Raw genomic sequence first — 22592 nt, 5'->3', positions numbered from 1 at the left:
GAAACAGACTTCTGGAAGTCCCAAACAAACTTTTTGCATTGGCCGGGAATCGAACCCGGGCCTCCCGCGTGGCAGGCGAGAATTCTACCACTGAACCACCAATGCTCGACACGCGGCTCGCCCTCGTTTGGTCGGCACGAGAGACGCGGCGCTTGCACTCATTAGTTTTTAGAAACTCTTTCATTTCACACCAGTGGAAAGGCAACTGGAGCTTCTTTAAGTAAATCAGGTGTCACCCTTTAACTTATGATCACAGTCAGTAATGCTGATCAGCAGAAGCGACATAAGAAGGCTTTACAGAAACAGACTTCTGGAAGTCCCAAACAAAATTTTTGCATTGGCCGGGAATCGAACCCGGGCCTCCCGCGTGGCAGGCGAGAATTCTACCACTGAACCACCAATGCTCGACACGCGGCTCGCCCTCGTTTGGTCGGCACGAGAGACGCGGCGCTTGCACTCATTAGTTTTTAGAAACTCTTTCATTTCACACCAGTGGAAAGGCAACTGGAGCTTCTTTAAGTAAATCAGGTGTCACCCTTTAACTTATGATCACAGTCAGTAATGCTGATCAGCAGAAGCGACATAAGAAGGCTTTACAGAAACAGACTTCTGGAAGTCCCAAACAAACTTTTTGCATTGGCCGGGAATCGAACCCGGGCCTCCCGCGTGGCAGGCGAGAATTCTACCACTGAACCACCAATGCTCGACACGCAGCTCGCCCTCGTTTGGTCGGCACGAGAGACGCGGCGCTTGCACTCATTAGTTTTTAGAAACTCTTTCATTTCACACCAGTGGAAAGGCAACTGGAGCTTCTTTAAGTAAATCAGGTGTCACCCTTTAACTTATGATCACAGTCAGTAATGCTGATCAGCAGAAGCGACATAAGAAGGCTTTACAGAAACAGACTTCTGGAAGTCCCAAACAAAATTTTTGCATTGGCCGGGAATCGAACCCGGGCCTCCCGCGTGGCAGGCGAGAATTCTACCACTGAACCACCAATGCTCGACACGCAGCTCGCCCTCGTTTGGTCGGCACGAGAGACGCGGCGCTTGCACTCATTAGTTTTTAGAAACTCTTTCATTTCACACCAGTGGAAAGGCAACTGGAGCTTCTTTAAGTAAATCAGGTGTCACCCTTTAACTTATGATCACAGTCAGTAATGCTGATCAGCAGAAGCGACATAAGAAGGCTTTACAGAAACAGACTTCTGGAAGTCCCAAACAAAATTTTTGCATTGGCCGGGAATCGAACCCGGGCCTCCCGCGTGGCAGGCGAGAATTCTACCACTGAACCACCAATGCTCGACACGCGGCTCGCCCTCGTTTGGTCGGCACGAGAGACGCGGCGCTTGCACTCATTAGTTTTTAGAAACTCTTTCATTTCACACCAGTGGAAAGGCAACTGGAGCTTCTTTAAGTAAATCAGGTGTCACCCTTTAACTTATGATCACAGTCAGTAATGCTGATCAGCAGAAGCGACATAAGAAGGCTTTACAGAAACAGACTTCTGGAAGTCCCAAACAAACTTTTTGCATTGGCCGGGAATCGAACCCGGGACTCCCGCGTGGCAGGCGAGAATTCTACCACTGAACCACCAATGCTCGACACGCAGCTCGCCCTCGTTTGGTCGGCACGAGAGACGCGGCGCTTGCACTCATTAGTTTTTAGAAACTCTTTCATTTCACACCAGTGGAAAGGCAACTGGAGCTTCTTTAAGTAAATCAGGTGTCACCCTTTAACTTATGATCACAGTCAGTAATGCTGATCAGCAGAAGCGACATAAGAAGGCTTTACAGAAACAGACTTCTGGAAGTCCCAAACAAACTTTTTGCATTGGCCGGGAATCGAACCCGGGCCTCCCGCGTGGCAGGCGAGAATTCTACCACTGAACCACCAATGCTCGACACGCAGCTCGCCCTCGTTTGGTCGGCACGAGAGACGCGGCGCTTGCACTCATTAGTTTTTAGAAACTCTTTCATTTCACACCAGTGGAAAGGCAACTGGAGCTTCTTTAAGTAAATCAGGTGTCACCCTTTAACTTATGATCACAGTCAGTAATGCTGATCAGCAGAAGCGACATAAGAAGGCTTTACAGAAACAGACTTCTGGAAGTCCCAAACAAACTTTTTGCATTGGCCGGGAATCGAACCCGGGCCTCCCGCGTGGCAGGCGAGAATTCTACCACTGAACCACCAATGCTCGACACGCAGCCTGCCCTCGTGTGGTCGCCACGAGAGACGAGCCGCTCGCACTCATTAGCTCGTTGTGACAGAAGCAAGAGCCAGATCAGGTGCCTGTGAGAGGAGCGCGGTCCGGTTGCCAAACGCACGCATATTAAGTGACGGTCATGCTTCAACAGTTCACTTTTCACACGAATGGATAGGCAGCTGGGGCTTCTTTAAGTAAATCATGTGTCACCCTCAATGCTAAATGTAGAAACACCCTCATTTCTGGCACAACAGATAAAAGCCCTTGCATTGGCCGGGAATCGGACCCGGGTCTCTCGCGTGGGAGGCGAGAATTCTACCACTGAACCACCAATGCTCAGCTGCAAAGCCACCTGTGCTTACAGTGAGCGAGGGCATGCTTCTTGGCTCGTCGAAAGAGACGGCAGATGAGGAACACATATTGATCTTGCATTAAGTCCCCTTTTACGAGTTGCGATCATTTGGTGCTTCACGATGATGGCAGGATATTGCTATTTAACTTATAATCCCAGTCAGTAATGCTGATCAGCAGAAGCGACATAAGAAGGCTTTACAGAAACAGACTTCTGGAAGTCCCAAACAAACTTTTTGCATTGGCCGGGAATCGAACCCGGGCCTCCCGCGTGGCAGGCGAGAATTCTACCACTGAACCACCAATGCTCGACACGCAGCTCGCCCTCGTTTGGTCGGCACGAGAGACGCGGCGCTTGCACTCATTAGTTTTTAGAAACTCTTTCATTTCACACCAGTGGAAAGGCAACTGGAGCTTCTTTAAGTAAATCAGGTGTCACCCTTTAACTTATGATCACAGTCAGTAATGCTGATCAGCAGAAGCGACATAATAAGGCTTTACAGAAACAGACTTCTGGAAGTCCCAAACAAACTTTTTGCATTGGCCGGGAATCGAACCCGGGCCTCCCGCGTGGCAGGCGAGAATTCTACCACTGAACCACCAATGCTCGACACGCAGCTCGCCCTCGTTTGGTCGGCACGAGAGACGCGGCGCTTGCACTCATTAGTTTTTAGAAACTCTTTCATTTCACACCAGTGGAAAGGCAACTGGAGCTTCTTTAAGTAAATCAGGTGTCACCCTTTAACTTATGATCACAGTCAGTAATGCTGATCAGCAGAAGCGACATAATAAGGCTTTACAGAAACAGACTTCTGGAAGTCCCAAACAAACTTTTTGCATTGGCCGGGAATCGAACCCGGGCCTCCCGCGTGGCAGGCGAGAATTCTACCACTGAACCACCAATGCTCGACACGCAGCTCGCCCTCGTTTGGTCGGCACGAGAGACGCGGCGCTTGCACTCATTAGTTTTTAGAAACTCTTTCATTTCACACCAGTGGAAAGGCAACTGGAGCTTCTTTAAGTAAATCAGGTGTCACCCTTTAACTTATAATCCCAGTCAGTAATGCTGATCAGCAGAAGCGACATAAGAAGGCTTTACAGAAACAGACTTCTGGAAGTCCCAAACAAACTTTTTGCATTGGCCGGGAATCGAACCCGGGCCTCCCGCGTGGCAGGCGAGAATTCTACCACTGAACCACCAATGCTCGACACGCAGCTCGCCCTCGTTTGGTCGGCACGAGAGACGCGGCGCTTGCACTCATTAGTTTTTAGAAACTCTTTCATTTCACACCAGTGGAAAGGCAACTGGAGCTTCTTTAAGTAAATCAGGTGTCACCCTTTAACTTATGATCACAGTCAGTAATGCTGATCAGCAGAAGCGACATAATAAGGCTTTACAGAAACAGACTTCTGGAAGTCCCAAACAAACTTTTTGCATTGGCCGGGAATCGAACCCGGGCCTCCCGCGTGGCAGGCGAGAATTCTACCACTGAACCACCAATGCTCGACACGCAGCTCGCCCTCGTTTGGTCGGCACGAGAGACGCGGCGCTTGCACTCATTAGTTTTTAGAAACTCTTTCATTTCACACCAGTGGAAAGGCAACTGGAGCTTCTTTAAGTAAATCAGGTGTCACCCTTTAACTTATGATCACAGTCAGTAATGCTGATCAGCAGAAGCGACATAAGAAGGCTTTACAGAAACAGACTTCTGGAAGTCCCAAACAAACTTTTTGCATTGGCCGGGAATCGAACCCGGGCCTCCCGCGTGGCAGGCGAGAAATCTACCACTGAACCACCAATGCTCGACACGCAGCTCGCCCTCGTTTGGTCGGCACGAGAGACGCGGCGCTTGCACTCATTAGTTTTTAGAAACTCTTTCATTTCACACCAGTGGAAAGGCAACTGGAGCTTCTTTAAGTAAATCAGGTGTCACCCTTTAACTTATGATCACAGTCAGTAATGCTGATCAGCAGAAGCGACATAAGAAGGCTTTACAGAAACAGACTTCTGGAAGTCCCAAACAAACTTTTTGCATTGGCCGGGAATCGAACCCGGGCCTCCCGCGTGGCAGGCGAGAATTCTACCACTGAACCACCAATGCTCGACACGCAGCTCGCCCTCGTTTGGTCGGCACGAGAGACGCGGCGCTTGCACTCATTAGTTTTTAGAAACTCTTTCATTTCACACCAGTGGAAAGGCAACTGGAGCTTCTTTAAGTAAATCAGGTGTCACCCTTTAACTTATGATCACAGTCAGTAATGCTGATCAGCAGAAGCGACATAAGAAGGCTTTACAGAAACAGACTTCTGGAAGTCCCAAACAAACTTTTTGCATTGGCCGGGAATCGAACCCGGGCCTCCCGCGTGGCAGGCGAGAATTCTACCACTGAACCACCAATGCTCGACACGCAGCTCGCCCTCGTTTGGTCGGCACGAGAGACGCGGCGCTTGCACTCATTAGTTTTTAGAAACTCTTTCATTTCACACCAGTGGAAAGGCAACTGGAGCTTCTTTAAGTAAATCAGGTGTCACCCTTTAACTTATGATCACAGTCAGTAATGCTGATCAGCAGAAGCGACATAAGAAGGCTTTACAGAAACAGACTTCTGGAAGTCCCAAACAAACTTTTTGCATTGGCCGGGAATCGAACCCGGGCCTCCCGCGTGGCAGGCGAGAATTCTACCACTGAACCACCAATGCTCGACACGCAGCTCGCCCTCGTTTGGTCGGCACGAGAGACGCGGCGCTTGCACTCATTAGTTTTTAGAAACTCTTTCATTTCACACCAGTGGAAAGGCAACTGGAGCTTCTTTAAGTAAATCAGGTGTCACTCTTTAACTTTTAATCACAGTCAGTAATGCTGATCAGCAGAAGCGACATAAGAAGGCTTTACAGAAACAGACTTCTGGAAGTCCCAAACAAACTTTTTGCATTGGCCGGGAATCGAACCCGGGCCTCCCGCGTGGCAGGCGAGAATTCTACCACTGAACCACCAATGCTCGACACGCAGCTCGCCCTCGTTTGGTCGGCACGAGAGACGCGGCGCTTGCACTCATTAGTTTTTAGAAACTCTTTCATTTCACACCAGTGGAAAGGCAACTGGAGCTTCTTTAAGTAAATCAGGTGTCACTCTTTAACTTTTAATCACAGTCAGTAATGCTGATCAGCAGAAGAGACATAATAAGGCTTTACAGAAACAGACTTCTGGAAGTCCCAAACAAACTTTTTGCATTGGCCGGGAATCGAACCCGGGCCTCCCGCGTGGCAGGCGAGAATTCTACCACTGAACCACCAATGCTCGACACGCAGCTCGCCCTCGTTTGGTCGGCACGAGAGACGCGGCGCTTGCACTCATTAGTTTTTAGAAACTCTTTCATTTCACACCAGTGGAAAGGCAACTGGAGATTCTTTAAGTAAATCAGGTGTCACTCTTTAACTTTTAATCACAGTCAGTAATGCTGATCAGCAGAAGCGACATAATAAGGCTTTACAGAAACAGACTTCTGGAAGTCCCAAACAAACTTTTTGCATTGGCCGGGAATCGAACCCGGGCCTCCCGCGTGGCAGGCGAGAATTCTACCACTGAACCACCAATGCTCGACACGCAGCTCGCCCTCGTTTGGTCGGCACGAGAGACGCGGCGCTTGCACTCATTAGTTTTTAGAAACTCTTTCATTTCACACCAGTGGAAAGGCAACTGGAGCTTCTTTAAGTAAATCAGGTGTCACCCTTTAACTTATGATCACAGTCAGTAATGCTGATCAGCAGAAGCGACATAAGAAGGCTTTACAGAAACAGACTTCTGGAAGTCCCAAACAAACTTTTTGCATTGGCCGGGAATCTAACCCGGGCCTCCCGCGTGGCAGGCGAGAATTCTACCACTGAACCACCAATGCTCGACACGCAGCCTGCCCTCGTGTGGTCGCCACGAGAGACGAGCCGCTCGCACTCATTAGCTCGTTGTGACAGAAGCAAGAGCCAGATCAGGTGCCTGTGAGAGGAGCGCGGTCCGGTTGCCAAACGCACGCATATTAAGTGACGGTCATGCTTCGACAGTTCACTTTTCACACGAATGGATAGGCAGCTGGGGCTTCTTTAAGTAAATCATGTGTCACCCTCAATGCTAAATGTAGAAACACCCTCATTTCTGGCACAACAGATAAAAGCCCTTGCATTGGCCGGGAATCGGACCCGGGTCTCTCGCGTGGGAGGCGAGAATTCTACCACTGAACCACCAATGCTCAGCTGCAAAGCCACCTGTGCTTACAGTGAGCGAGGGCATGCTTCTTGGCTCGTCGAAAGAGACGGCAGATGAGGAACACATATTGATCTTGCATTAAGTCCCCTTTTACGAGTTGCGATCATTTGGTGCTTCACGATGATGGCAGGATATTGCTATTTAACTTATAATCCCAGTCAGTAATGCTGATCAGCAGAAGCGACATAAGAAGGCTTTACAGAAACAGACTTCTGGAAGTCCCAAACAAACTTTTTGCATTGGCCGGGAATCGAACCCGGGCCTCCCGCGTGGCAGGCGAGAATTCTACCACTGAACCACCAATGCTCGACACGCAGCTCGCCCTCGTTTGGTCGGCACGAGAGACGCGGCGCTTGCACTCATTAGTTTTTAGAAACTCTTTCATTTCACACCAGTGGAAAGGCAACTGGAGCTTCTTTAAGTAAATCAGGTGTCACCCTTTAACTTATGATCACAGTCAGTAATGCTGATCAGCAGAAGCGACATAAGAAGGCTTTACAGAAACAGACTTCTGGAAGTCCCAAACAAACTTTTTGCATTGGCCGGGAATCTAACCCGGGCCTCCCGCGTGGCAGGCGAGAATTCTACCACTGAACCACCAATGCTCGACACGCAGCCTGCCCTCGTGTGGTCGCCACGAGAGACGAGCCGCTCGCACTCATTAGCTCGTTGTGACAGAAGCAAGAGCCAGATCAGGTGCCTGTGAGAGGAGCGCGGTCCGGTTGCCAAACGCACGCATATTAAGTGACGGTCATGCTTCGACAGTTCACTTTTCACACGAATGGATAGGCAGCTGGGGCTTCTTTAAGTAAATCATGTGTCACCCTCAATGCTAAATGTAGAAACACCCTCATTTCTGGCACAACAGATAAAAGCCCTTGCATTGGCCGGGAATCGGACCCGGGTCTCTCGCGTGGGAGGCGAGAATTCTACCACTGAACCACCAATGCTCAGCTGCAAAGCCACCTGTGCTTACAGTGAGCGAGGGCATGCTTCTTGGCTCGTCGAAAGAGACGGCAGATGAGGAACACATATTGATCTTGCATTAAGTCCCCTTTTACGAGTTGCGATCATTTGGTGCTTCACGATGATGGCAGGATATTGCTATTTAACTTATAATCCCAGTCAGTAATGCTGATCAGCAGAAGCGACATAAGAAGGCTTTACAGAAACAGACTTCTGGAAGTCCCAAACAAACTTTTTGCATTGGCCGGGAATCGAACCCGGGCCTCCCGCGTGGCAGGCGAGAATTCTACCACTGAACCACCAATGCTCGACACGCAGCTCGCCCTCGTTTGGTCGGCACGAGAGACGCGGCGCTTGCACTCATTAGTTTTTAGAAACTCTTTCATTTCACACCAGTGGAAAGGCAACTGGAGCTTCTTTAAGTAAATCAGGTGTCACCCTTTAACTTATGATCACAGTCAGTAATGCTGATCAGCAGAAGCGACATAAGAAGGCTTTACAGAAACAGACTTCTGGAAGTCCCAAACAAACTTTTTGCATTGGCCGGGAATCGAACCCGGGCCTCCCGCGTGGCAGGCGAGAATTCTACCACTGAACCACCAATGCTCGACACGCAGCTCGCCCTCGTTTGGTCGGCACGAGAGACGCGGCGCTTGCACTCATTAGTTTTTAGAAACTCTTTCATTTCACACCAGTGGAAAGGCAACTGGAGCTTCTTTAAGTAAATCAGGTGTCACCCTTTAACTTATGATCACAGTCAGTAATGCTGATCAGCAGAAGCGACATAATAAGGCTTTACAGAAACAGACTTCTGGAAGTCCCAAACAAACTTTTTGCATTGGCCGGGAATCGAACCCGGGCCTCCCGCGTGGCAGGCGAGAATTCTACCACTGAACCACCAATGCTCGACACGCAGCTCGCCCTCGTTTGGTCGGCACGAGAGACGCGGCGCTTGCACTCATTAGTTTTTAGAAACTCTTTCATTTCACACCAGTGGAAAGGCAACTGGAGCTTCTTTAAGTAAATCAGGTGTCACCCTTTAACTTATGATCACAGTCAGTAATGCTGATCAGCAGAAGCGACATAAGAAGGCTTTACAGAAACAGACTTCTGGAAGTCCCAAACAAACTTTTTGCATTGGCCGGGAATCTAACCCGGGCCTCCCGCGTGGCAGGCGAGAATTCTACCACTGAACCACCAATGCTCGACACGCAGCCTGCCCTCGTGTGGTCGCCACGAGAGACGAGCCGCTCGCACTCATTAGCTCGTTGTGACAGAAGCAAGAGCCAGATCAGGTGCCTGTGAGAGGAGCGCGGTCCGGTTGCCAAACGCACGCATATTAAGTGACGGTCATGCTTCGACAGTTCACTTTTCACACGAATGGATAGGCAGCTGGGGCTTCTTTAAGTAAATCATGTGTCACCCTCAATGCTAAATGTAGAAACACCCTCATTTCTGGCACAACAGATAAAAGCCCTTGCATTGGCCGGGAATCGGACCCGGGTCTCTCGCGTGGGAGGCGAGAATTCTACCACTGAACCACCAATGCTCAGCTGCAAAGCCACCTGTGCTTACAGTGAGCGAGGGCATGCTTCTTGGCTCGTCGAAAGAGACGGCAGATGAGGAACACATATTGATCTTGCATTAAGTCCCCTTTTACGAGTTGCGATCATTTGGTGCTTCACGATGATGGCAGGATATTGCTATTTAACTTATAATCCCAGTCAGTAATGCTGATCAGCAGAAGCGACATAAGAAGGCTTTACAGAAACAGACTTCTGGAAGTCCCAAACAAACTTTTTGCATTGGCCGGGAATCGAACCCGGGCCTCCCGCGTGGCAGGCGAGAATTCTACCACTGAACCACCAATGCTCGACACGCAGCTCGCCCTCGTTTGGTCGGCACGAGAGACGCGGCGCTTGCACTCATTAGTTTTTAGAAACTCTTTCATTTCACACCAGTGGAAAGGCAACTGGAGCTTCTTTAAGTAAATCAGGTGTCACCCTTTAACTTATGATCACAGTCAGTAATGCTGATCAGCAGAAGCGACATAAGAAGGCTTTACAGAAACAGACTTCTGGAAGTCCCAAACAAACTTTTTGCATTGGCCGGGAATCGAACCCGGGCCTCCCGCGTGGCAGGCGAGAATTCTACCACTGAACCACCAATGCTCGACACGCAGCCTGCCCTCGTGTGGTCGCCACGAGAGACGAGCCGCTCGCACTCATTAGCTCGTTGTGACAGAAGCAAGAGCCAGATCAGGTGCCTGTGAGAGGAGCGCGGTCCGGTTGCCAAACGCACGCATATTAAGTGACGGTCATGCTTCGACAGTTCACTTTTCACACGAATGGATAGGCAGCTGGGGCTTCTTTAAGTAAATCATGTGTCACCCTCAATGCTAAATGTAGAAACACCCTCATTTCTGGCACAACAGATAAAAGCCCTTGCATTGGCCGGGAATCGGACCCGGGTCTCTCGCGTGGGAGGCGAGAATTCTACCACTGAACCACCAATGCTCAGCTGCAAAGCCACCTGTGCTTACAGTGAGCGAGGGCATGCTTCTTGGCTCGTCGAAAGAGACGGCAGATGAGGAACACATATTGATCTTGCATTAAGTCCCCTTTTACGAGTTGCGATCATTTGGTGCTTCACGATGATGGCAGGATATTGCTATTTAACTTATAATCCCAGTCAGTAATGCTGATCAGCAGAAGCGACATAAGAAGGCTTTACAGAAACAGACTTCTGGAAGTCCCAAACAAACTTTTTGCATTGGCCGGGAATCGAACCCGGGCCTCCCGCGTGGCAGGCGAGAATTCTACCACTGAACCACCAATGCTCGACACGCAGCTCGCCCTCGTTTGGTCGGCACGAGAGACGCGGCGCTTGCACTCATTAGTTTTTAGAAACTCTTTCATTTCACACCAGTGGAAAGGCAACTGGAGCTTCTTTAAGTAAATCAGGTGTCACCCTTTAACTTATGATCACAGTCAGTAATGCTGATCAGCAGAAGCGACATAAGAAGGCTTTACAGAAACAGACTTCTGGAAGTCCCAAACAAACTTTTTGCATTGGCCGGGAATCGAACCCGGGCCTCCCGCGTGGCAGGCGAGAATTCTACCACTGAACCACCAATGCTCGACACGCAGCTCGCCCTCGTTTGGTCGCCACGAGAGACGCGGCGCTTGCACTCATTAGTTTTTAGAAACTCTTTCATTTCACACCAGTGGAAAGGCAACTGGAACTTCTTTAAGTAAATCAGGTGTCACCCTTTAACTTATGATCACAGTCAGTAATGCTGATCAGCAGAAGCGACATAATAAGGCTTTACAGAAACAGACTTCTGGAAGTCCCAAACAAACTTTTTGCATTGGCCGGGAATCGAACCCGGGCCTCCCGCGTGGCAGGCGAGAATTCTACCACTGAACCACCAATGCTCGACACGCAGCTCGCCCTCGTTTGGTCGGCACGAGAGACGCGGCGCTTGCACTCATTAGTTTTTAGAAACTCTTTCATTTCACACCAGTGGAAAGGCAACTGGAGCTTCTTTAAGTAAATCAGGTGTCACCCTTTAACTTATGATCACAGTCAGTAATGCTGATCAGCAGAAGCGACATAAGAAGGCTTTACAGAAACAGACTTCTGGAAGTCCCAAACAAACTTTTTGCATTGGCCGGGAATCGAACCCGGGCCTCCCGCGTGGCAGGCGAGAATTCTACCACTGAACCACCAATGCTCGACACGCAGCTCGCCCTCGTTTGGTCGGCACGAGAGACGCGGCGCTTGCACTCATTAGTTTTTAGAAACTCTTTCATTTCACACCAGTGGAAAGGCAACTGGAGCTTCTTTAAGTAAATCAGGTGTCACCCTTTAACTTATGATCACAGTCAGTAATGCTGATCAGCAGAAGCGACATAAGAAGGCTTTACAGAAACAGACTTCTGGAAGTCCCAAACAAACTTTTTGCATTGGCCGGGAATCGAACCCGGGCCTCCCGCGTGGCAGGCGAGAATTCTACCACTGAACCACCAATGCTCGACACGCAGCTCGCCCTCGTTTGGTCGGCACGAGAGACGCGGCGCTTGCACTCATTAGTTTTTAGAAACTCTTTCATTTCACACCAGTGGAAAGGCAACTGGAACTTCTTTAAGTAAATCAGGTGTCACCCTTTAACTTATGATCACAGTCAGTAATGCTGATCAGCAGAAGCGACATAATAAGGCTTTACAGAAACAGACTTCTGGAAGTCCCAAACAAACTTTTTGCATTGGCCGGGAATCGAACCCGGGCCTCCCGCGTGGCAGGCGAGAATTCTACCACTGAACCACCAATGCTCGACACGCAGCTCGCCCTCGTTTGGTCGGCACGAGAGACGCGGCGCTTGCACTCATTAGTTTTTAGAAACTCTTTCATTTCACACCAGTGGAAAGGCAACTGGAGCTTCTTTAAGTAAATCAGGTGTCACCCTTTAACTTATGATCACAGTCAGTAATGCTGATCAGCAGAAGCGACATAAGAAGGCTTTACAGAAACAGACTTCTGGAAGTCCCAAACAAACTTTTTGCATTGGCCGGGAATCGAACCCGGGCCTCCCGCGTGGCAGGCGAGAATTCTACCACTGAACCACCAATGCTCGACACGCAGCTCGCCCTCGTTTGGTCGGCACGAGAGACGCGGCGCTTGCACTCATTAGTTTTTAGAAACTCTTTCATTTCACACCAGTGGAAAGGCAACTGGAGCTTCTTTAAGTAAATCAGGTGTCACCCTTTAACTTATGATCACAGTCAGTAATGCTGATCAGCAGAAGCGACATAAGAAGGCTTTACAGAAACAGACTTCTGGAAGTCCCAAACAAACTTTTTGCATTGGCCGGGAATCGAACCCGGGCCTCCCGCGTGGCAGGCGAGAATTCTACCACTGAACCACCAATGCTCGACACGCAGCTCGCCCTCGTTTGGTCGGCACGAGAGACGCGGCGCTTGCACTCATTAGTTTTTAGAAACTCTTTCATTTCACACCAGTGGAAAGGCAACTGGAGCTTCTTTAAGTAAATCAGGTGTCACCCTTTAACTTATGATCACAGTCAGTAATGCTGATCAGCAGAAGCGACATAATAAGGCTTTACAGAAACAGACTTCTGGAAGTCCCAAACAAACTTTTTGCATTGGCCGGGAATCGAACCCGGGCCTCCCGCGTGGCAGGCGAGAATTCTACCACTGAACCACCAATGCTCGACACGCAGCTCGCCCTCGTTTGGTCGGCACGAGAGACGCGGCGCTTGCACTCATTAGTTTTTAGAAACTCTTTCATTTCACACCAGTGGAAAGGCAACTGGAGCTTCTTTAAGTAAATCAGGTGTCACCCTTTAACTTATGATCACAGTCAGTAATGCTGATCAGCAGAAGCGACATAAGAAGGCTTTACAGAAACAGACTTCTGGAAGTCCCAAACAAACTTTTTGCATTGGCCGGGAATCTAACCCGGGCCTCCCGCGTGGCAGGCGAGAATTCTACCACTGAACCACCAATGCTCGACACGCAGCCTGCCCTCGTGTGGTCGCCACGAGAGACGAGCCGCTCGCACTCATTAGCTCGTTGTGACAGAAGCAAGAGCCAGATCAGGTGCCTGTGAGAGGAGCGCGGTCCGGTTGCCAAACGCACGCATATTAAGTGACGGTCATGCTTCGACAGTTCACTTTTCACACGAATGGATAGGCAGCTGGGGCTTCTTTAAGTAAATCATGTGTCACCCTCAATGCTAAATGTAGAAACACCCTCATTTCTGGCACAACAGATAAAAGCCCTTGCATTGGCCGGGAATCGGACCCGGGTCTCTCGCGTGGGAGGCGAGAATTCTACCACTGAACCACCAATGCTCAGCTGCAAAGCCACCTGTGCTTACAGTGAGCGAGGGCATGCTTCTTGGCTCGTCGAAAGAGACGGCAGATGAGGAACACATATTGATCTTGCATTAAGTCCCCTTTTACGAGTTGCGATCATTTGGTGCTTCACGATGATGGCAGGATATTGCTATTTAACTTATAATCCCAGTCAGTAATGCTGATCAGCAGAAGCGACATAAGAAGGCTTTACAGAAACAGACTTCTGGAAGTCCCAAACAAACTTTTTGCATTGGCCGGGAATCGAACCCGGGCCTCCCGCGTGGCAGGCGAGAATTCTACCACTGAACCACCAATGCTCGACACGCAGCTCGCCCTCGTTTGGTCGGCACGAGAGACGCGGCGCTTGCACTCATTAGTTTTTAGAAACTCTTTCATTTCACACCAGTGGAAAGGCAACTGGAGCTTCTTTAAGTAAATCAGGTGTCACCCTTTAACTTATGATCACAGTCAGTAATGCTGATCAGCAGAAGCGACATAAGAAGGCTTTACAGAAACAGACTTCTGGAAGTCCCAAACAAACTTTTTGCATTGGCCGGGAATCGAACCCGGGCCTCCCGCGTGGCAGGCGAGAATTCTACCACTGAACCACCAATGCTCGACACGCAGCCTGCCCTCGTGTGGTCGCCACGAGAGACGAGCCGCTCGCACTCATTAGCTCGTTGTGACAGAAGCAAGAGCCAGATCAGGTGCCTGTGAGAGGAGCGCGGTCCGGTTGCCAAACGCACGCATATTAAGTGACGGTCATGCTTCGACAGTTCACTTTTCACACGAATGGATAGGCAGCTGGGGCTTCTTTAAGTAAATCATGTGTCACCCTCAATGCTAAATGTAGAAACACCCTCATTTCTGGCACAACAGATAAAAGCCCTTGCATTGGCCGGGAATCGGACCCGGGTCTCTCGCGTGGGAGGCGAGAATTCTACCACTGAACCACCAATGCTCAGCTGCAAAGCCACCTGTGCTTACAGTGAGCGAGGGCATGCTTCTTGGCTCGTCGAAAGAGACGGCAGATGAGGAACACATATTGATCTTGCATTAAGTCCCCTTTTACGAGTTGCGATCATTTGGTGCTTCACGATGATGGCAGGATATTGCTATTTAACTTATAATCCCAGTCAGTAATGCTGATCAGCAGAAGCGACATAAGAAGGCTTTACAGAAACAGACTTCTGGAAGTCCCAAACAAACTTTTTGCATTGGCCGGGAATCGAACCCGGGCCTCCCGCGTGGCAGGCGAGAATTCTACCACTGAACCACCAATGCTCGACACGCAGCTCGCCCTCGTTTGGTCGGCACGAGAGACGCGGCGCTTGCACTCATTAGTTTTTAGAAACTCTTTCATTTCACACCAGTGGAAAGGCAACTGGAGCTTCTTTAAGTAAATCAGGTGTCACCCTTTAACTTATGATCACAGTCAGTAATGCTGATCAGCAGAAGCGACATAAGAAGGCTTTACAGAAACAGACTTCTGGAAGTCCCAAACAAACTTTTTGCATTGGCCGGGAATCGAACCCGGGCCTCCCGCGTGGCAGGCGAGAATTCTACCACTGAACCACCAATGCTCGACACGCAGCTCGCCCTCGTTTGGTCGCCACGAGAGACGCGGCGCTTGCACTCATTCGTTTTTAGAAACTCTTTCATTTCACACCAGTGGAAAGGCAACTGGAACTTCTTTAAGTAAATCAGGTGTCACCCTTTAACTTATGATCACAGTCAGTAATGCTGATCAGCAGAAGCGACATAATAAGGCTTTACAGAAACAGACTTCTGGAAGTCCCAAACAAACTTTTTGCATTGGCCGGGAATCGAACCCGGGCCTCCCGCGTGGCAGGCGAGAATTCTACCACTGAACCACCAATGCTCGACACGCAGCTCGCCCTCGTTTGGTCGGCACGAGAGACGCGGCGCTTGCACTCATTAGTTTTTAGAAACTCTTTCATTTCACACCAGTGGAAAGGCAACTGGAGCTTCTTTAAGTAAATCAGGTGTCACCCTTTAACTTATGATCACAGTCAGTAATGCTGATCAGCAGAAGCGACATAAGAAGGCTTTACAGAAACAGACTTCTGGAAGTCCCAAACAAACTTTTTGCATTGGCCGGGAATCGAACCCGGGCCTCCCGCGTGGCAGGCGAGAATTCTACCACTGAACCACCAATGCTCGACACGCAGCTCGCCCTCGTTTGGTCGGCACGAGAGACGCGGCGCTTGCACTCATTAGTTTTTAGAAACTCTTTCATTTCACACCAGTGGAAAGGCAACTGGAGCTTCTTTAAGTAAATCAGGTGTCACCCTTTAACTTATGATCACAGTCAGTAATGCTGATCAGCAGAAGCGACATAAGAAGGCTTTACAGAAACAGACTTCTGGAAGTCCCAAACAAACTTTTTGCATTGGCCGGGAATCGAACCCGGGCCTCCCGCGTGGCAGGCGAGAATTCTACCACTGAACCACCAATGCTCGACACGCAGCTCGCCCTCGTTTGGTCGGCACGAGAGACGCGGCGCTTGCACTCATTAGTTTTTAGAAACTCTTTCATTTCACACCAGTGGAAAGGCAACTGGAACTTCTTTAAGTAAATCAGGTGTCACCCTTTAACTTATGATCACAGTCAGTAATGCTGATCAGCAGAAGCGACATAATAAGGCTTTACAGAAACAGACTTCTGGAAGTCCCAAACAAACTTTTTGCATTGGCCGGGAATCGAACCCGGGCCTCCCGCGTGGCAGGCGAGAATTCTACCACTGAACCACCAATGCTCGACACGCAGCTCGCCCTCGTTTGGTCGGCACGAGAGACGCGGCGCTTGCACTCATTAGTTTTTAGAAACTCTTTCATTTCACACCAGTGGAAAGGCAACTGGAGCTTCTTTAAGTAAATCAGGTGTCACCCTTTAACTTATGATCACAGTCAGTAATGCTGATCAGCAGAAGCGACATAAGAAGGCTTTACAGAAACAGACTTCTGGAAGTCCCAAACAAACTTTTTGCATTGGCCGGGAATCGAACCCGGGCCTCCCGCGTGGCAGGCGAGAATTCTACCACTGAACCACCAATGCTCGACACGCAGCTCGCCCTCGTTTGGTCGGCACGAGAGACGCGGCGCTTGCACTCATTAGTTTTTAGAAACTCTTTCATTTCACACCAGTGGAAAGGCAACTGGAGCTTCTTTAAGTAAATCAGGTGTCACCCTTTAACTTATGATCACAGTCAGTAATGCTGATCAGCAGAAGCGACATAAGAAGGCTTTACAGAAACAGACTTCTGGAAGTCCCAAACAAACTTTTTGCATTGGCCGGGAATCGAACCCGGGCCTCCCGCGTGGCAGGCGAGAATTCTACCACTGAACCACCAATGCTCGACACGCAGCTCGCCCTCGTTTGGTCGGCACGAGAGACGCGGCGCTTGCACTCATTAGTTTTTAGAAACTCTTTCATTTCACACCAGTGGAAAGGCAACTGGAGCTTCTTTAAGTAAATCAGGTGTCACCCTTTAACTTATGATCACAGTCAGTAATGCTGATCAGCAGAAGCGACATAAGAAGGCTTTACAGAAACAGACTTCTGGAAGTCCCAAACAAACTTTTTGCATTGGCCGGGAATCTAACCCGGGCCTCCCGCGTGGCAGGCGAGAATTCTACCACTGAACCACCAATGCTCGACACGCAGCCTGCCCTCGTGTGGTCGCCACGAGAGACGAGCCGCTCGCACTCATTAGCTCGTTGTGACAGAAGCAAGAGCCAGATCAGGTGCCTGTGAGAGGAGCGCGGTCCGGTTGCCAAACGCACGCATATTAAGTGACGGTCATGCTTCGACAGTTCACTTTTCACACGAATGGATAGGCAGCTGGGGCTTCTTTAAGTAAATCATGTGTCACCCTCAATGCTAAATGTAGAAACACCCTCATTTCTGGCACAACAGATAAAAGCCCTTGCATTGGCCGGGAATCGGACCCGGGTCTCTCGCGTGGGAGGCGAGAATTCTACCACTGAACCACCAGTGCTCAGCTGCAAAGCCACCTGTGCTTACAGTGAGCGAGGGCATGCTTCTTGGCTCGTCGAAAGAGACGGCAGATGAGGAACACATATTGATCTTGCATTAAGTCCCCTTTTACGAGTTGCGATCATTTGGTGCTTCACGATGATGGCAGGATATTGCTATTTAACTTATAATCCCAGTCAGTAATGCTGATCAGCAGAAGCGACATAAGAAGGCTTTACAGAAACAGACTTCTGGAAGTCCCAAACAAACTTTTTGCATTGGCCGGGAATCGAACCCGGGCCTCCCGCGTGGCAGGCGAGAATTCTACCACTGAACCACCAATGCTCGACACGCAGCTCGCCCTCGTTTGGTCGGCACGAGAGACGCGGCGCTTGCACTCATTAGTTTTTAGAAACTCTTTCATTTCACACCAGTGGAAAGGCAACTGGAGCTTCTTTAAGTAAATCAGGTGTCACCCTTTAACTTATGATCACAGTCAGTAATGCTGATCAGCAGAAGCGACATAAGAAGGCTTTACAGAAACAGACTTCTGGAAGTCCCAAACAAACTTTTTGCATTGGCCGGGAATCGAACCCGGGCCTCCCGCGTGGCAGGCGAGAATTCTACCACTGAACCACCAATGCTCGACACGCAGCTCGCCCTCGTTTGGTCGGCACGAGAGACGCGGCGCTTGCACTCATTAGTTTTTAGAAACTCTTTCATTTCACACCAGTGGAAAGGCAACTGGAGCTTCTTTAAGTAAATCAGGTGTCACTCTTTAACTTTTAATCACAGTCAGTAATGCTGATCAGCAGAAGCGACATAAGAAGGCTTTACAGAAACAGACTTCTGGAAGTCCCAAACAAACTTTTTGCATTGGCCGGGAATCGAACCCGGGCCTCCCGCGTGGCAGGCGAGAATTCTACCACTGAACCACCAATGCTCGACACGCAGCTCGCCCTCGTTTGGTCGGCACGAGAGACGCGGCGCTTGCACTCATTAGTTTTTAGAAACTCTTTCATTTCACACCAGTGGAAAGGCAACTGGAGCTTCTTTAAGTAAATCAGGTGTCACTCTTTAACTTTTAATCACAGTCAGTAATGCTGATCAGCAGAAGCGACATAAGAAGGCTTTACAGAAACAGACTTCTGGAAGTCCCAAACAAACTTTTTGCATTGGCCGGGAATCGAACCCGGGCCTCCCGCGTGGCAGGCGAGAATTCTACCACTGAACCACCAATGCTCGACACGCAGCTCGCCCTCGTTTGGTCGGCACGAGAGACGCGGCGCTTGCACTCATTAGTTTTTAGAAACTCTTTCATTTCACACCAGTGGAAAGGCAACTGGAGCTTCTTTAAGTAAATCAGGTGTCACTCTTTAACTTATGATCACAGTCAGTAATGCTGATCAGCAGAAGCGACATAAGAAGGCTTTACAGAAACAGACTTCTGGAAGTCCCAAACAAACTTTTTGCATTGGCCGGGAATCTAACCCGGGCCTCCCGCGTGGCAGGCGAGAATTCTACCACTGAACCACCAATGCTCGACACGCAGCCTGCCCTCGTGTGGTCGCCACGAGAGACGAGCCGCTCGCACTCATTAGCTCGTTGTGACAGAAGCAAGAGCCAGATCAGGTGCCTGTGAGAGGAGCGCGGTCCGGTTGCCAAACGCACGCATATTAAGTGACGGTCATGCTTCGACAGTTCACTTTTCACACGAATGGATAGGCAGCTGGGGCTTCTTTAAGTAAATCATGTGTCACCCTCAATGCTAAATGTAGAAACACCCTCATTTCTGGCACAACAGATAAAAGCCCTTGCATTGGCCGGGAATCGGACCCGGGTCTCTCGCGTGGGAGGCGAGAATTCTACCACTGAACCACCAATGCTCAGCTGCAAAGCCACCTGTGCTTACAGTGAGCGAGGGCATGCTTCTTGGCTCGTCGAAAGAGACGGCAGATGAGGAACACATATTGATCTTGCATTAAGTCCCCTTTTACGAGTTGCGATCATTTGGTGCTTCACGATGATGGCAGGATATTGCTATTTAACTTATAATTTAAGTAAATCAGGTGTCACCCTTTAACTTATGATCACAGTCAGTAATGCTGATCAGCAGAAGCGACATAATAAGGCTTTACAGAAACAGACTTCTGGAAGTCCCAAACAAACTTTTTGCATTGGCCGGGAATCGAACCCGGGCCTCCCGCGTGGCAGGCGAGAATTCTACCACTGAACCACCAATGCTCGACACGCAGCTCGCCCTCGTTTGGTCGGCACGAGAGACGCGGCGCTTGCACTCATTAGTTTTTAGAAACTCTTTCATTTCACACCAGTGGAAAGGCAACTGGAGCTTCTTTAAGTAAATCAGGTGTCACCCTTTAACTTATGATCACAGTCAGTAATGCTGATCAGCAGAAGCGACATAAGAAGGCTTTACAGAAACAGACTTCTGGAAGTCCCAAACAAACTTTTTGCATTGGCCGGGAATCTAACCCGGGCCTCCCGCGTGGCAGGCGAGAATTCTACCACTGAACCACCAATGCTCGACACGCAGCCTGCCCTCGTGTGGTCGCCACGAGAGACGAGCCGCTCGCACTCATTAGCTCGTTGTGACAGAAGCAAGAGCCAGATCAGGTGCCTGTGAGAGGAGCGCGGTCCGGTTGCCAAACGCACGCATATTAAGTGACGGTCATGCTTCGACAGTTCACTTTTCACACGAATGGATAGGCAGCTGGGGCTTCTTTAAGTAAATCATGTGTCACCCTCAATGCTAAATGTAGAAACACCCTCATTTCTGGCACAACAGATAAAAGCCCTTGCATTGGCCGGGAATCGGACCCGGGTCTCTCGCGTGGGAGGCGAGAATTCTACCACTGAACCACCAATGCTCAGCTGCAAAGCCACCTGTGCTTACAGTGAGCGAGGGCATGCTTCTTGGCTCGTCGAAAGAGACGGCAGATGAGGAACACATATTGATCTTGCATTAAGTCCCCTTTTACGAGTTGCGATCATTTGGTGCTTCACGATGATGGCAGGATATTGCTATTTAACTTATAATCCCAGTCAGTAATGCTGATCAGCAGAAGCGACATAAGAAGGCTTTACAGAAACAGACTTCTGGAAGTCCCAAACAAACTTTTTGCATTGGCCGGGAATCGAACCCGGGCCTCCCGCGTGGCAGGCGAGAATTCTACCACTGAACCACCAATGCTCGACACGCAGCTCGCCCTCGTTTGGTCGGCACGAGAGACGCGGCGCTTGCACTCATTAGTTTTTAGAAACTCTTTCATTTCACACCAGTGGAAAGGCAACTGGAGCTTCTTTAAGTAAATCAGGTGTCACCCTTTAACTTATGATCACAGTCAGTAATGCTGATCAGCAGAAGCGACATAATAAGGCTTTACAGAAACAGACTTCTGGAAGTCCCAAACAAACTTTTTGCATTGGCCGGGAATCGAACCCGGGCCTCCCGCGTGGCAGGCGAGAATTCTACCACTGAACCACCAATGCTCGACACGCAGCTCGCCCTCGTTTGGTCGGCACGAGAGACGCGGCGCTTGCACTCATTAGTTTTTAGAAACTCTTTCATTTCACACCAGTGGAAAGGCAACTGGAGCTTCTTTAAGTAAATCAGGTGTCACCCTTTAACTTATGATCACAGTCAGTAATGCTGATCAGCAGAAGCGACATAATAAGGCTTTACAGAAACAGACTTCTGGAAGTCCCAAACAAACTTTTTGCATTGGCCGGGAATCGAACCCGGGCCTCCCGCGTGGCAGGCGAGAATTCTACCACTGAACCACCAATGCTCGACACGCAGCTCGCCCTCGTTTGGTCGGCACGAGAGACGCGGCGCTTGCACTCATTAGTTTTTAGAAACTCTTTCATTTCACACCAGTGGAAAGGCAACTGGAGCTTCTTTAAGTAAATCAGGTGTCACCCTTTAACTTATGATCACAGTCAGTAATGCTGATCAGCAGAAGCGACATAAGAAGGCTTTACAGAAACAGACTTCTGGAAGTCCCAAACAAACTTTTTGCATTGGCCGGGAATCTAACCCGGGCCTCCCGCGTGGCAGGCGAGAATTCTACCACTGAACCACCAATGCTCGACACGCAGCCTGCCCTCGTGTGGTCGCCACGAGAGACGAGCCGCTCGCACTCATTAGCTCGTTGTGACAGAAGCAAGAGCCAGATCAGGTGCCTGTGAGAGGAGCGCGGTCCGGTTGCCAAAGGCACGCATATTAAGTGACGGTCATGCTTCGACAGTTCACTTTTCACACGAATGGATAGGCAGCTGGGGCTTCTTTAAGTAAATCATGTGTCACCCTCAATGCTAAATGTAGAAACACCCTCATTTCTGGCACAACAGATAAAAGCCCTTGCATTGGCCGGGAATCGGACCCGGGTCTCTCGCGTGGGAGGCGAGAATTCTACCACTGAACCACCAATGCTCAGCTGCAAAGCCACCTGTGCTTACAGTGAGCGAGGGCATGCTTCTTGGCTCGTCGAAAGAGACGGCAGATGAGGAACACATATTGATCTTGCATTAAGTCCCCTTTTACGAGTTGCGATCATTTGGTGCTTCACGATGATGGCAGGATATTGCTATTTAACTTATAATCCCAGTCAGTAATGCTGATCAGCAGAAGCGACATAAGAAGGCTTTACAGAAACAGACTTCTGGAAGTCCCAAACAAACTTTTTGCATTGGCCGGGAATCGAACCCGGGCCTCCCTCGTGGCAGGCGAGAAATCTACCACTGAACCACCGATGCTCGACACGCAGCTCGCCCTCGTTTGGTCGGCACGAGAGACGCGGCGCTTGCACTCATTAGTTTTTAGAAACTCTTTCATTTCACACCAGTGGAAAGGCAACTGGAGCTTCTTTAAGTAAATCAGGTGTCACCCTTTAACTTATGATCACAGTCA

General features: G+C 49.6%; 62 non-coding genes across 62 annotated transcripts; all 62 read right to left on the bottom strand.

The window, feature by feature from the left end:
- Positions 1-34: 34 nt before the first annotated feature.
- trnag-gcc (transfer RNA glycine (anticodon GCC)) lies at positions 35-105 on the bottom strand. The gene has a single exon. It is a non-coding gene; the product is annotated as a tRNA-Gly (tRNA).
- A 228-nt stretch (positions 106-333) lies between these two features.
- trnag-gcc (transfer RNA glycine (anticodon GCC)) lies at positions 334-404 on the bottom strand. The gene has a single exon. It is a non-coding gene; the product is annotated as a tRNA-Gly (tRNA).
- Positions 405-632: 228 nt separating this feature from the next.
- Positions 633-703, bottom strand: trnag-gcc (transfer RNA glycine (anticodon GCC)). The gene has a single exon. It is a non-coding gene; the product is annotated as a tRNA-Gly (tRNA).
- Positions 704-931: 228 nt separating this feature from the next.
- trnag-gcc (transfer RNA glycine (anticodon GCC)) lies at positions 932-1002 on the bottom strand. Its single transcript has one exon. It is a non-coding gene; the product is annotated as a tRNA-Gly (tRNA).
- A 228-nt stretch (positions 1003-1230) lies between these two features.
- trnag-gcc (transfer RNA glycine (anticodon GCC)) lies at positions 1231-1301 on the bottom strand. The gene has a single exon. It is a non-coding gene; the product is annotated as a tRNA-Gly (tRNA).
- A 527-nt stretch (positions 1302-1828) lies between these two features.
- On the bottom strand, positions 1829-1899 carry trnag-gcc (transfer RNA glycine (anticodon GCC)). The gene has a single exon. It is a non-coding gene; the product is annotated as a tRNA-Gly (tRNA).
- A 228-nt stretch (positions 1900-2127) lies between these two features.
- Positions 2128-2198, bottom strand: trnag-gcc (transfer RNA glycine (anticodon GCC)). Its single transcript has one exon. It is a non-coding gene; the product is annotated as a tRNA-Gly (tRNA).
- Positions 2199-2472: 274 nt separating this feature from the next.
- trnag-ccc (transfer RNA glycine (anticodon CCC)) lies at positions 2473-2543 on the bottom strand. The gene has a single exon. It is a non-coding gene; the product is annotated as a tRNA-Gly (tRNA).
- A 252-nt stretch (positions 2544-2795) lies between these two features.
- On the bottom strand, positions 2796-2866 carry trnag-gcc (transfer RNA glycine (anticodon GCC)). The gene has a single exon. It is a non-coding gene; the product is annotated as a tRNA-Gly (tRNA).
- A 228-nt stretch (positions 2867-3094) lies between these two features.
- On the bottom strand, positions 3095-3165 carry trnag-gcc (transfer RNA glycine (anticodon GCC)). The gene has a single exon. It is a non-coding gene; the product is annotated as a tRNA-Gly (tRNA).
- Positions 3166-3393: 228 nt separating this feature from the next.
- trnag-gcc (transfer RNA glycine (anticodon GCC)) lies at positions 3394-3464 on the bottom strand. Its single transcript has one exon. It is a non-coding gene; the product is annotated as a tRNA-Gly (tRNA).
- Positions 3465-3692: 228 nt separating this feature from the next.
- On the bottom strand, positions 3693-3763 carry trnag-gcc (transfer RNA glycine (anticodon GCC)). Its single transcript has one exon. It is a non-coding gene; the product is annotated as a tRNA-Gly (tRNA).
- A 228-nt stretch (positions 3764-3991) lies between these two features.
- trnag-gcc (transfer RNA glycine (anticodon GCC)) lies at positions 3992-4062 on the bottom strand. The gene has a single exon. It is a non-coding gene; the product is annotated as a tRNA-Gly (tRNA).
- A 527-nt stretch (positions 4063-4589) lies between these two features.
- trnag-gcc (transfer RNA glycine (anticodon GCC)) lies at positions 4590-4660 on the bottom strand. The gene has a single exon. It is a non-coding gene; the product is annotated as a tRNA-Gly (tRNA).
- Positions 4661-4888: 228 nt separating this feature from the next.
- trnag-gcc (transfer RNA glycine (anticodon GCC)) lies at positions 4889-4959 on the bottom strand. The gene has a single exon. It is a non-coding gene; the product is annotated as a tRNA-Gly (tRNA).
- Positions 4960-5187: 228 nt separating this feature from the next.
- On the bottom strand, positions 5188-5258 carry trnag-gcc (transfer RNA glycine (anticodon GCC)). Its single transcript has one exon. It is a non-coding gene; the product is annotated as a tRNA-Gly (tRNA).
- Positions 5259-5486: 228 nt separating this feature from the next.
- On the bottom strand, positions 5487-5557 carry trnag-gcc (transfer RNA glycine (anticodon GCC)). The gene has a single exon. It is a non-coding gene; the product is annotated as a tRNA-Gly (tRNA).
- Positions 5558-5785: 228 nt separating this feature from the next.
- On the bottom strand, positions 5786-5856 carry trnag-gcc (transfer RNA glycine (anticodon GCC)). The gene has a single exon. It is a non-coding gene; the product is annotated as a tRNA-Gly (tRNA).
- A 228-nt stretch (positions 5857-6084) lies between these two features.
- Positions 6085-6155, bottom strand: trnag-gcc (transfer RNA glycine (anticodon GCC)). The gene has a single exon. It is a non-coding gene; the product is annotated as a tRNA-Gly (tRNA).
- A 573-nt stretch (positions 6156-6728) lies between these two features.
- Positions 6729-6799, bottom strand: trnag-ccc (transfer RNA glycine (anticodon CCC)). Its single transcript has one exon. It is a non-coding gene; the product is annotated as a tRNA-Gly (tRNA).
- Positions 6800-7051: 252 nt separating this feature from the next.
- Positions 7052-7122, bottom strand: trnag-gcc (transfer RNA glycine (anticodon GCC)). The gene has a single exon. It is a non-coding gene; the product is annotated as a tRNA-Gly (tRNA).
- A 573-nt stretch (positions 7123-7695) lies between these two features.
- Positions 7696-7766, bottom strand: trnag-ccc (transfer RNA glycine (anticodon CCC)). Its single transcript has one exon. It is a non-coding gene; the product is annotated as a tRNA-Gly (tRNA).
- A 252-nt stretch (positions 7767-8018) lies between these two features.
- trnag-gcc (transfer RNA glycine (anticodon GCC)) lies at positions 8019-8089 on the bottom strand. The gene has a single exon. It is a non-coding gene; the product is annotated as a tRNA-Gly (tRNA).
- Positions 8090-8317: 228 nt separating this feature from the next.
- Positions 8318-8388, bottom strand: trnag-gcc (transfer RNA glycine (anticodon GCC)). The gene has a single exon. It is a non-coding gene; the product is annotated as a tRNA-Gly (tRNA).
- A 228-nt stretch (positions 8389-8616) lies between these two features.
- Positions 8617-8687, bottom strand: trnag-gcc (transfer RNA glycine (anticodon GCC)). Its single transcript has one exon. It is a non-coding gene; the product is annotated as a tRNA-Gly (tRNA).
- Positions 8688-9260: 573 nt separating this feature from the next.
- trnag-ccc (transfer RNA glycine (anticodon CCC)) lies at positions 9261-9331 on the bottom strand. The gene has a single exon. It is a non-coding gene; the product is annotated as a tRNA-Gly (tRNA).
- Positions 9332-9583: 252 nt separating this feature from the next.
- trnag-gcc (transfer RNA glycine (anticodon GCC)) lies at positions 9584-9654 on the bottom strand. Its single transcript has one exon. It is a non-coding gene; the product is annotated as a tRNA-Gly (tRNA).
- Positions 9655-9882: 228 nt separating this feature from the next.
- trnag-gcc (transfer RNA glycine (anticodon GCC)) lies at positions 9883-9953 on the bottom strand. Its single transcript has one exon. It is a non-coding gene; the product is annotated as a tRNA-Gly (tRNA).
- A 274-nt stretch (positions 9954-10227) lies between these two features.
- Positions 10228-10298, bottom strand: trnag-ccc (transfer RNA glycine (anticodon CCC)). The gene has a single exon. It is a non-coding gene; the product is annotated as a tRNA-Gly (tRNA).
- Positions 10299-10550: 252 nt separating this feature from the next.
- Positions 10551-10621, bottom strand: trnag-gcc (transfer RNA glycine (anticodon GCC)). The gene has a single exon. It is a non-coding gene; the product is annotated as a tRNA-Gly (tRNA).
- Positions 10622-10849: 228 nt separating this feature from the next.
- On the bottom strand, positions 10850-10920 carry trnag-gcc (transfer RNA glycine (anticodon GCC)). Its single transcript has one exon. It is a non-coding gene; the product is annotated as a tRNA-Gly (tRNA).
- Positions 10921-11148: 228 nt separating this feature from the next.
- trnag-gcc (transfer RNA glycine (anticodon GCC)) lies at positions 11149-11219 on the bottom strand. The gene has a single exon. It is a non-coding gene; the product is annotated as a tRNA-Gly (tRNA).
- Positions 11220-11447: 228 nt separating this feature from the next.
- On the bottom strand, positions 11448-11518 carry trnag-gcc (transfer RNA glycine (anticodon GCC)). The gene has a single exon. It is a non-coding gene; the product is annotated as a tRNA-Gly (tRNA).
- Positions 11519-11746: 228 nt separating this feature from the next.
- trnag-gcc (transfer RNA glycine (anticodon GCC)) lies at positions 11747-11817 on the bottom strand. Its single transcript has one exon. It is a non-coding gene; the product is annotated as a tRNA-Gly (tRNA).
- Positions 11818-12045: 228 nt separating this feature from the next.
- On the bottom strand, positions 12046-12116 carry trnag-gcc (transfer RNA glycine (anticodon GCC)). Its single transcript has one exon. It is a non-coding gene; the product is annotated as a tRNA-Gly (tRNA).
- A 228-nt stretch (positions 12117-12344) lies between these two features.
- trnag-gcc (transfer RNA glycine (anticodon GCC)) lies at positions 12345-12415 on the bottom strand. The gene has a single exon. It is a non-coding gene; the product is annotated as a tRNA-Gly (tRNA).
- Positions 12416-12643: 228 nt separating this feature from the next.
- Positions 12644-12714, bottom strand: trnag-gcc (transfer RNA glycine (anticodon GCC)). The gene has a single exon. It is a non-coding gene; the product is annotated as a tRNA-Gly (tRNA).
- Positions 12715-12942: 228 nt separating this feature from the next.
- On the bottom strand, positions 12943-13013 carry trnag-gcc (transfer RNA glycine (anticodon GCC)). The gene has a single exon. It is a non-coding gene; the product is annotated as a tRNA-Gly (tRNA).
- A 573-nt stretch (positions 13014-13586) lies between these two features.
- Positions 13587-13657, bottom strand: trnag-ccc (transfer RNA glycine (anticodon CCC)). The gene has a single exon. It is a non-coding gene; the product is annotated as a tRNA-Gly (tRNA).
- A 252-nt stretch (positions 13658-13909) lies between these two features.
- trnag-gcc (transfer RNA glycine (anticodon GCC)) lies at positions 13910-13980 on the bottom strand. Its single transcript has one exon. It is a non-coding gene; the product is annotated as a tRNA-Gly (tRNA).
- Positions 13981-14208: 228 nt separating this feature from the next.
- Positions 14209-14279, bottom strand: trnag-gcc (transfer RNA glycine (anticodon GCC)). Its single transcript has one exon. It is a non-coding gene; the product is annotated as a tRNA-Gly (tRNA).
- Positions 14280-14553: 274 nt separating this feature from the next.
- On the bottom strand, positions 14554-14624 carry trnag-ccc (transfer RNA glycine (anticodon CCC)). Its single transcript has one exon. It is a non-coding gene; the product is annotated as a tRNA-Gly (tRNA).
- Positions 14625-14876: 252 nt separating this feature from the next.
- Positions 14877-14947, bottom strand: trnag-gcc (transfer RNA glycine (anticodon GCC)). The gene has a single exon. It is a non-coding gene; the product is annotated as a tRNA-Gly (tRNA).
- A 228-nt stretch (positions 14948-15175) lies between these two features.
- trnag-gcc (transfer RNA glycine (anticodon GCC)) lies at positions 15176-15246 on the bottom strand. Its single transcript has one exon. It is a non-coding gene; the product is annotated as a tRNA-Gly (tRNA).
- A 228-nt stretch (positions 15247-15474) lies between these two features.
- trnag-gcc (transfer RNA glycine (anticodon GCC)) lies at positions 15475-15545 on the bottom strand. The gene has a single exon. It is a non-coding gene; the product is annotated as a tRNA-Gly (tRNA).
- Positions 15546-15773: 228 nt separating this feature from the next.
- trnag-gcc (transfer RNA glycine (anticodon GCC)) lies at positions 15774-15844 on the bottom strand. The gene has a single exon. It is a non-coding gene; the product is annotated as a tRNA-Gly (tRNA).
- Positions 15845-16072: 228 nt separating this feature from the next.
- Positions 16073-16143, bottom strand: trnag-gcc (transfer RNA glycine (anticodon GCC)). The gene has a single exon. It is a non-coding gene; the product is annotated as a tRNA-Gly (tRNA).
- A 228-nt stretch (positions 16144-16371) lies between these two features.
- Positions 16372-16442, bottom strand: trnag-gcc (transfer RNA glycine (anticodon GCC)). Its single transcript has one exon. It is a non-coding gene; the product is annotated as a tRNA-Gly (tRNA).
- A 228-nt stretch (positions 16443-16670) lies between these two features.
- Positions 16671-16741, bottom strand: trnag-gcc (transfer RNA glycine (anticodon GCC)). The gene has a single exon. It is a non-coding gene; the product is annotated as a tRNA-Gly (tRNA).
- A 228-nt stretch (positions 16742-16969) lies between these two features.
- Positions 16970-17040, bottom strand: trnag-gcc (transfer RNA glycine (anticodon GCC)). Its single transcript has one exon. It is a non-coding gene; the product is annotated as a tRNA-Gly (tRNA).
- A 573-nt stretch (positions 17041-17613) lies between these two features.
- On the bottom strand, positions 17614-17684 carry trnag-ccc (transfer RNA glycine (anticodon CCC)). The gene has a single exon. It is a non-coding gene; the product is annotated as a tRNA-Gly (tRNA).
- A 252-nt stretch (positions 17685-17936) lies between these two features.
- trnag-gcc (transfer RNA glycine (anticodon GCC)) lies at positions 17937-18007 on the bottom strand. The gene has a single exon. It is a non-coding gene; the product is annotated as a tRNA-Gly (tRNA).
- A 228-nt stretch (positions 18008-18235) lies between these two features.
- trnag-gcc (transfer RNA glycine (anticodon GCC)) lies at positions 18236-18306 on the bottom strand. Its single transcript has one exon. It is a non-coding gene; the product is annotated as a tRNA-Gly (tRNA).
- A 228-nt stretch (positions 18307-18534) lies between these two features.
- On the bottom strand, positions 18535-18605 carry trnag-gcc (transfer RNA glycine (anticodon GCC)). The gene has a single exon. It is a non-coding gene; the product is annotated as a tRNA-Gly (tRNA).
- Positions 18606-18833: 228 nt separating this feature from the next.
- Positions 18834-18904, bottom strand: trnag-gcc (transfer RNA glycine (anticodon GCC)). Its single transcript has one exon. It is a non-coding gene; the product is annotated as a tRNA-Gly (tRNA).
- A 573-nt stretch (positions 18905-19477) lies between these two features.
- Positions 19478-19548, bottom strand: trnag-ccc (transfer RNA glycine (anticodon CCC)). The gene has a single exon. It is a non-coding gene; the product is annotated as a tRNA-Gly (tRNA).
- A 287-nt stretch (positions 19549-19835) lies between these two features.
- On the bottom strand, positions 19836-19906 carry trnag-gcc (transfer RNA glycine (anticodon GCC)). The gene has a single exon. It is a non-coding gene; the product is annotated as a tRNA-Gly (tRNA).
- Positions 19907-20479: 573 nt separating this feature from the next.
- On the bottom strand, positions 20480-20550 carry trnag-ccc (transfer RNA glycine (anticodon CCC)). The gene has a single exon. It is a non-coding gene; the product is annotated as a tRNA-Gly (tRNA).
- A 252-nt stretch (positions 20551-20802) lies between these two features.
- Positions 20803-20873, bottom strand: trnag-gcc (transfer RNA glycine (anticodon GCC)). The gene has a single exon. It is a non-coding gene; the product is annotated as a tRNA-Gly (tRNA).
- A 228-nt stretch (positions 20874-21101) lies between these two features.
- On the bottom strand, positions 21102-21172 carry trnag-gcc (transfer RNA glycine (anticodon GCC)). Its single transcript has one exon. It is a non-coding gene; the product is annotated as a tRNA-Gly (tRNA).
- Positions 21173-21400: 228 nt separating this feature from the next.
- On the bottom strand, positions 21401-21471 carry trnag-gcc (transfer RNA glycine (anticodon GCC)). Its single transcript has one exon. It is a non-coding gene; the product is annotated as a tRNA-Gly (tRNA).
- A 573-nt stretch (positions 21472-22044) lies between these two features.
- trnag-ccc (transfer RNA glycine (anticodon CCC)) lies at positions 22045-22115 on the bottom strand. Its single transcript has one exon. It is a non-coding gene; the product is annotated as a tRNA-Gly (tRNA).
- Between the last annotated feature and the right edge of the window lie 477 nt (positions 22116-22592).

The sequence above is a fragment of the Pseudorasbora parva genome, chromosome 2 (assembly GCF_024679245.1).
Source record: "Pseudorasbora parva isolate DD20220531a chromosome 2, ASM2467924v1, whole genome shotgun sequence".
NCBI lineage: Eukaryota > Metazoa > Chordata > Actinopteri > Cypriniformes > Gobionidae > Pseudorasbora > Pseudorasbora parva.
Note: the sequence above shows the minus strand (reverse complement) of the source record. Positions and strands in the feature narration are given on the sequence as shown.